This window comes from Cygnus atratus, unplaced genomic scaffold, assembly GCF_013377495.2.
Source record: "Cygnus atratus isolate AKBS03 ecotype Queensland, Australia unplaced genomic scaffold, CAtr_DNAZoo_HiC_assembly HiC_scaffold_66, whole genome shotgun sequence".
Taxonomy (NCBI): Eukaryota; Metazoa; Chordata; class Aves; order Anseriformes; family Anatidae; genus Cygnus; species Cygnus atratus.
In genome coordinates, this window is record NW_026110191.1 from 78,249 (window position 1) to 86,027 (window position 7,779).

The 7,779-nt window shown below is 35.3% G+C and overlaps 1 pseudogene; it reads right to left on the reverse strand.

Moving 5' to 3' along the window:
- Window positions 1–7,222, reverse strand: part of LOC118253120 (intraflagellar transport protein 80 homolog) — a 28,061-nt pseudogene extending 20,839 nt beyond the window's left edge.
- Window positions 7,223–7,779: the final 557 nt, after the last annotated feature.

Below are 7,779 nucleotides of genomic sequence, written 5' to 3' on the forward strand. Positions count from 1 at the left end.
CCCTGCTGGGGAATTCACATTAGTGCACTGGTAGCTGATACCTCAAAAACTTATTGCAGTCTGCATGCCCATTAAGCTGGCAAGTGATGTTTTAGTGCAAAACTGCCTGGAAGCTTCGCTTCAGAAAATGCCTATTAATTTTATCATATAACAGAAGGCACGTCAAATATTACAGATTATAAAATCAATTATCCAAAGCAAATCTATACTCGGACGCTTTAGAAGCACCTGAATATTCATACACATACAGACCTAGCTTGTAGGATGCCTATGTCTCTATATGACTCCACCCTTATTTTACTGAGTATAAAACAATAAAGCTTATTGTATCAAAAACACCCTCATCAGGCTTCCAACCTCCCACACCACCAGCATCCACAGAAGATCCTACAGACCACAGACAACATGCATAACTGGTGGTAAGGAATCCGAGCTACGGGTGGATATACAGCAATTTACTACCTGAGAAGGAGGAAACTTTCCTCAACGTGTGGACTTTGAAGAAAAGCACAGGGCTAGAAGGGTTCCTGTTGCCTTCTCAAACATTTGTTGACTTAGCTCTAGTAATTAAAGTTAATTATCAAAAAAAAAAAAAAACGACTAGCCAGTACTCCTAGGGGAGGTATTATGCTGCTTTCCAAAAATTCTCCTGAAATCCCCAAGGCAAGCTCATCTGTAATTATTGGACCCGCAGGAAGAAACTAAAAATAGGATGACAAACTGTCCCATATAACTTTCTTAACCTTAGAAAATGAAATATTGATGTAAATTCTTTATATAGATTTATTACTTCCATAGACAATCCACATGTTTTCATTTTCTTCCAGAAGTCACATTAGCCAATTCTAATAAATTAAAATATGTCAGTTTGGAAAGAATTGGTCAGCAACATAACTCCATGGGAAACCATCTGTAAATTTTTTTATTTTATTGAGCTACAAAGAATTCAGCTTCTTGATTGTATTAATAAAGGTAGTATGAAATAGAGACAGTTCACAAGAAAAAACACAAAAACTTTTTTGCTACAGTGCCAAATGCATATCGGTGTGAAGCAAGACTAAATGTAATGGTTCAAAGCGCATTGTAACTCTATAGGAAAACAGATTTGCGGTGATTTTTATAGTGCTGTCTATAGGACAATTCTGAATAGTATGAAAACACATGCATTGTATACAGCCACTTTCAAAATCTTGCCATCTTTTTTGTAATTAGTCTAATATCTAATGGTATATAAAGGACATATTATAATGTTAATTTACAATAGTCACATCAATTCACTCTCCTGAATGGGAATCATGGTTTTAAAGATAAATCTTAAATTATTTTCAAAGCTTCTCCTGTAGATACCTGCTACACACTGTAGTTTAAAATCCTTAGATGCTTTTATTTCCCCTCATTTATCAATAGTTTAAAAAATAAGGAAAAAAAGAACACCGCTAACTATTTAACATATAACCAATTCTGGATATCAAATAATGCAACAAATAATGCAATAACTCTCATTATATTTGTCTTCTTGGGAAAAAAGCTGAAAAGAACCACGTAACAACAGAGCTCAACAGAGCCATAGCACCATACTTCCACTTGCTTTAAATGGGGTGAGGAATAGCTGTTACACTTGCAGATATTTTTTCCTTTATTTCTACAGATATTAGGCAATGTTCCCTCAAATTTTATTACTGTGGTTTTTATATTATTATCCTACTCTCCAAAGCCATTCACGACACAACCTGTCTTAGGAGCAGTATGGGTAGGGTCCATTTTCTAGGCACTTATGTGGGAGTGGAGTGGAGAAGGAGGAAATCAGTGGATTTCAGTCATTCTTACCATCTCTTACTGTGTAAATATTTTGACCTGATCAGTAATGTCAAGGGAAGCACGCAGAGCCACAGGAAATAGCTTACATAAATGAAACTTTTTAAGCATCGCCCTCCATCAAGTGATTAGATTCGGAAAAAGCTGTGAACACCAGGAGGTTCAAGTCTATCTATCAACACATCCAGCATTACATTTCGATATTTATGCCTTAAAATTAATCTTAGTAGCCTCTACAGGATAATGATCACACAGGACACTTAGGGCAGACAACAAATTCCAACAGTAAAATATATTTTGTCTTGTTATTCTGTACGGTAGCCATAATAATTTATTTTAATAAACAAGCTATCAAGAGCAAAGGTGATTTTTAAATGAAGAAATAAACTTTTCTAAGAGTTACTGTTATATTTTTAGTTTTCTTTCTTAACGTACAGCTGCCAGAACAAAGTATCCAGGAAGAAAAAAAGAATAGGAGAAAGAACATATCACTAACAGAAGTTAATTTAATTATGTCCCAAAACTGAACACATATGCTAGAGAAGAGTTAATGTATATATATCGCCTGATGGCTCCCTAAGGAGCAATTTGCCAATATAGCTCCATTACATCAGACATAATAAAAATGTCTATGTTGACCAGTAAAAGCCAGGTCTGGTTCTCTTCAAACTCCATCACTCTGGTGGTATGTGAATCATTCTTCCTTTTCTCCCATTACTAGCAAAGCTAGTTCTTTAGTAACTATTTACATTTAATGTCAGGAAAAGAAACTTTCATTAAAAGTCACGACTTTGAAGATAATAATTTATCATTTGCTAGCTGCTAAATAGAGAAAAACATCTGGCACTAGCTACTGTACATGCCTTTATTTCTTTGAGAGTTGAGAAATAAACCAGGTAAAGAGCTCTTAATTTTGTGAAAAAAATAAACCTATCTACATTTTTTAAAGTCCACATAACAGACTTATTATTATATACTGATTAAAAAATTACTCATTTTTAGTTAGTTAGGAGTTTCAACTGTACTTACAATAAATTAGATTATATAATGGCTAGCAAGAAAAACAGTAATGCCCTGGGGGATCAGAAACAAAGCGTATAAAAACAGCCTACAAGATGGCAGAAAAAAAAATCTAGTATTTGTCTTCCTTTTCCAGTACATCAGCCTTCGTCACACTTAAGCTTAAATCTATGTTGAGTTGCAAAATGTTATTTAAATTGTTGGCATCACCCACAAAGAGCATATGTATTTCAGTTTACCATTTGCTAATTAGCTCCGTAATCCCAGTACTCAGAAAGGAGGCAGAAAGTGGCTTGTGAAAGAAGAGAGCACGGTTTAAAGTGCTCTTTGAGGAAGAATACTAGTGGTAACGGCTAGTCTGGTTGTTTAAAGCACTGTGTTACATAACATAGACCAACACAGATGTAATTGTACTAGCATAAATATAATTTATTTGGCTGCAAAATATGCTATATGTATAGAAACACTTCTACAATGGCATATTTATATAGGGAGATGGAAAGGCAACAGAGCAGGTTACTGCTTTAATTACATTTTAAATAGAGTTACGTGGCATATTAAATGGAGACAAATCCTCTTATCCACTTTGCCTAGGAAAAAACGTTTGGGGGCAGTCAAAAAGACAATGCCACACTCTCCACGCCTAACATTAACCCGACCAGAAGGATGCCAGGGAGAAGAAATGATGTCCCCACTGGCGGTAGAGACTGTGAACAGCTATCTGAATGTCCCACCATCTGACAGTTGAGAGGTGACCGCACAATCGTTATGATTGCATGCACAGAGTATTTATCCATTTTCTTCAGAGAGGCAGTATTTAACTCTGAACAAAACACAGGCAGAGAAATCTAACAGTAAGATATACCTTCTTTTAAAAGAATAGTTTCAATGATGAAAAACATTACACGATGGAAATTGTAATCTGTTGTAACAATGTTTGCACTGTTTAATATGCATTTTCTCTGCTTTGTATAATCCACGTGAAATGTGAGGTGATAAAAGGAAACTTCTCACAGTATATTTGTTCTCAAAACATATACCAAAGAGACAGGAAATATCTTTTTTACTTCTATATTTTTTATACCTACTTCAGTCCCTTTTTTTTTTAAACCTATGTGAACGTTACCTGTTCTCGTTTGCACAAGTTAATAACTCAACTTTACTCTTCTGAACTTTCTAGTGTGCTTTTAACACATAGGTGATAAAAAAAATCTCCTTAACATAAATATCTGAAAAAATCAGATATAAATGAAGCATATTAAACAAAAAATCTGCAGAGTAATGCTTTCCAGAAGAAAATTGCATGTGAGGTGTTTTCCTTCAAGACAACTATACACAAATTTTACTTATACAGATTAAGTAGCACGAGGAATTTCTCAAAGCAAGAGGGAAAGGCACAGAAAATTGAAGCAATCCCCGCTTCAAATTTAAAGGCCTCAATTACATTTATTTTTTTTAGTTAAGATTACCAAAATCAGAATCGGTACAGAAAGTGAAATACGAAGACTCAGAGATCCTACCCTGCATGCCTCTTCTCGTACAATTTTTAAAGGCTGTTCTCATGAATGTAAAGCTACCTGAAACGTGCCGTCCCAGTTCACAGCAGGGAAAAACCCGAGGTACTGAGGATGCCCCAGACACCACAGCAAACGCTGCTTTCCCAACCTGAGCAAAAGTGCAATGAATGCAACAACAAAAGAGGGGTCAATGGGTCAATGAAAGTCCCAAACCGGCAAGGTTTGATGCAATTCGAGTCTGAACAAAAAGATGCAGAACCACAGGAAATCCACAGAGACAATCAGGTCAATCTGTGCTTTGGGCTAACTTTTTTAGAATACCAGCGAAGGCAGATGAAACCACATTAATTTTAATTGGAGACCAAGTTGGAAGAAAAAAAAATACTAGGTCAGCAACAGCAAACTCGGAGTAAAGCTGCAAGTCAGAAAAAAAAAGCAAACGACAACAACAAAACGAGAGTTAGCTCCTTTAGGTGCGTCTTTCTTCTGTTATTCTACAGTCAGGTAGTAATAGAGAAGCTCAGATGAGAGGATTAAAGTATATCTTAGCTAGAATAATTATGCCCTGTCCATCCACTAGAAACAAAATCATAAATGTTCTCTTAGCTCCTCTTTTACTACTGCTTTAGCGTTATCATTTCTGATGTCTGACAATTGCATTTTGTGATCTTATAAAATATGCCTGTCAATTCTTAGAATTTTTTAAGGAAAAATAAGCTAAATAACATATGCATAGGAAATTTTATTCTTTTTTTTTTTTCCCATGGACATTGTTCTTTTATCTCCTTTTTTAAGACAGCTCATTGTCATTCACTACTTACTTTTTACAGTTAGTAGCATTTCATTATAGCCTTACAGGATATGCTTGTAAATTCTTACAGTTTTAAAGGAAAAATATGTAAAAAAAAGCAAGCAAACAAACAAACGAGCAAACAAAACCAGAAAAGTGTAATGTCCTGAAAGACAATATTATTTAAAGAATTTTTACCTACCAGAACATATTTAGATGTGCAGCTAGGAAGATCAAGAAGTATAACCCCAGGAATATTTACTGTATTATCAATAAATTTGCACAGTTCTACATCTGCCATTTCTCAGCATTATTACTTACCCCAGTTTTATCACATAGACGTAAAGTATGAAAAGACCCCACAGCAAATAATTCTCCATCCCCAGACCAAGCAATGGATGTTATAGGATATTCATGGGGCTGTGAGCTGTACAGCAGATGCCCATAACTGTCCCATACCTTAAAAAAATATATTAAAAATGTTATATGACCACACCTTGAGTGCACCTCTACATATTCTAGAGCTAACCCTCACAATTACAAAAGTTACAGAAATACAGTCTCCTAGTTACTTTAGTGTATTGTTGTGTAACTGGAAAAAAAAAAAACACACATCGTATTATAGTTCATCTTTCATTATAGGCTGCTCCTAATCAATATTGGTTAGTTTAATGCAATGGACTTGACTTTGCTGCTATGGCAAATATTACATTATTCTCTATATAAAATATTTTGAAATAATGAGTTTTGTTTCCTGTACTTTACTGTAAGTCTGTAACATAACGACAAGGTTTATTTTATTTGCACTTGCTTCCCAAAAATGCAAGGTACTCCTCAAATTTCTAGACCAAACAGATTTTCTCACTGACTGTAACCACTAGAAGACCAAGAAGTCAATTAGTAGCGTCAAGTCATTTGCAGTGGCTTTACCTCCTCTAATTTTGTCATTACTCCTTTCAGATATGTCAAATATGTCATAGGTTACATTATTCCAAGTACTCATTTTTATAGTTCTACGTATTTTCCTGTAGGAGTTTATTTCAATTGCGTTTTACTAATTTTTGTTCTAGCATACTTTTTCAGACACACTTCTAATTTTATGCTACTAGACAGAGTGAGGCTTAAAAATAATGTAAATAGGTAACAAGTTTTTCTTGAAAACTGAAAGCCTTCTCATTTAATTTTGAGCTTCTCAGTGTTATTAAGATTAGAAAACTTCAGAATGCCTACAAATATGTTTTTGATAATTTAGTTTCCCCGAAGAAGTTAACCAGTACACACCTTGTATTTACAGTCTTCACCTGCAGAAAGAATAAGTTCATTGACTGAGTTCCAGTCAGTTTTTAAAATAAGGCCATCGTGGGCTTTCCACTGAAACAGAAAAACAAAACAAAAACATAAATGCAACAAGTCTGAGAATTTCTATGTTTAATACTTATCATTAATTATCATTTAGTAGTATTCACACACTCCAGTGTAGATCAAGGTTTCCAACAATATAAATGCACGGGCTTATTCTCTTCTGTAGAAGAATAAATTAAAGACAGCCTGGAACAAGGCCGAATGAAAGCCTAACAATCTGCACGAAAAGAACGTTCCAGAGGATTGCTGCTGTATCTTTCAGCCTTTTTCTAACAAATGGAAAGGCTCTTGCATCTTTCTGCTTCCTCTTTGTTCATTTCTGTAAATTAAAAATTATTTGACAATTTCTATTGTGGATATTCTTCAGGCATGTGATTAAGCATTTCCCTTTTTGTAAATACTTTCTCTCTCTCTCTTAAAAAAGGAAGTTTTAGTTGAAATAGGAGGTGGACAGAAAAAAAGAGCCACATGCACACTGCCTGGAAAATTTTAGCACAAACGTTCAATGTTTGGCAAAGCTATAGATAACTGAAAAGAGTTTTCACATGGGAAGTGAGACCTTAATGTATTAATGATACCTGTAAAACTTTAACATTTGGTTGGAGAGGTTTAATAATCAGCTGCTTTCCTGAAGTATAGAGAACCTTTTCAGAATCAGGTCCCCAGGCTACTGAGTACACCGGTGTTCCTGTAGACACAAAGAAAACATTTCTTATGACTTAACTGATCAAATTATGCAGAAACTGCAACAGCCACTTCAAACTGGTTACTTCAAATCACACATCAAAGATTCAGGAGTAGGAGAAAGCCAGCCTACAGGCAACCATTTGTCCTCCACATGCATCTGTCTGCACTCACAGCCACGTTTACTGGTTCACTTCATGTTTTAGACAGCTGCGGGAACAGCAGTAACATGGACACAACCCTGAAAACCAGCCCTGAAGACCTTCAGCTCACACTGCGCAGCCTTCCCACACTCCTCAAAGGAACAAAAACACATGGAGTGAAGTCCTGGCAAATCCACTCGAGAGAACCAACACCTACCACTTTCAGTGGGACCACTCTAAACTGACCTCTGAACAAAACATCTACACTTACAAAACTATATAAATAATTGATGACTTTTTCCAATGCTACACCTGGGTTACAGGAAAATGTATACGGATTTATTACTGTTATAGGTAGTTTTGTATTGCACCAAAAATATTTTTTAAGATGCCCAGGATCCATAAAGAATCCTCTAACATAACACATTTGCTGCACTTTTTTTGTTTG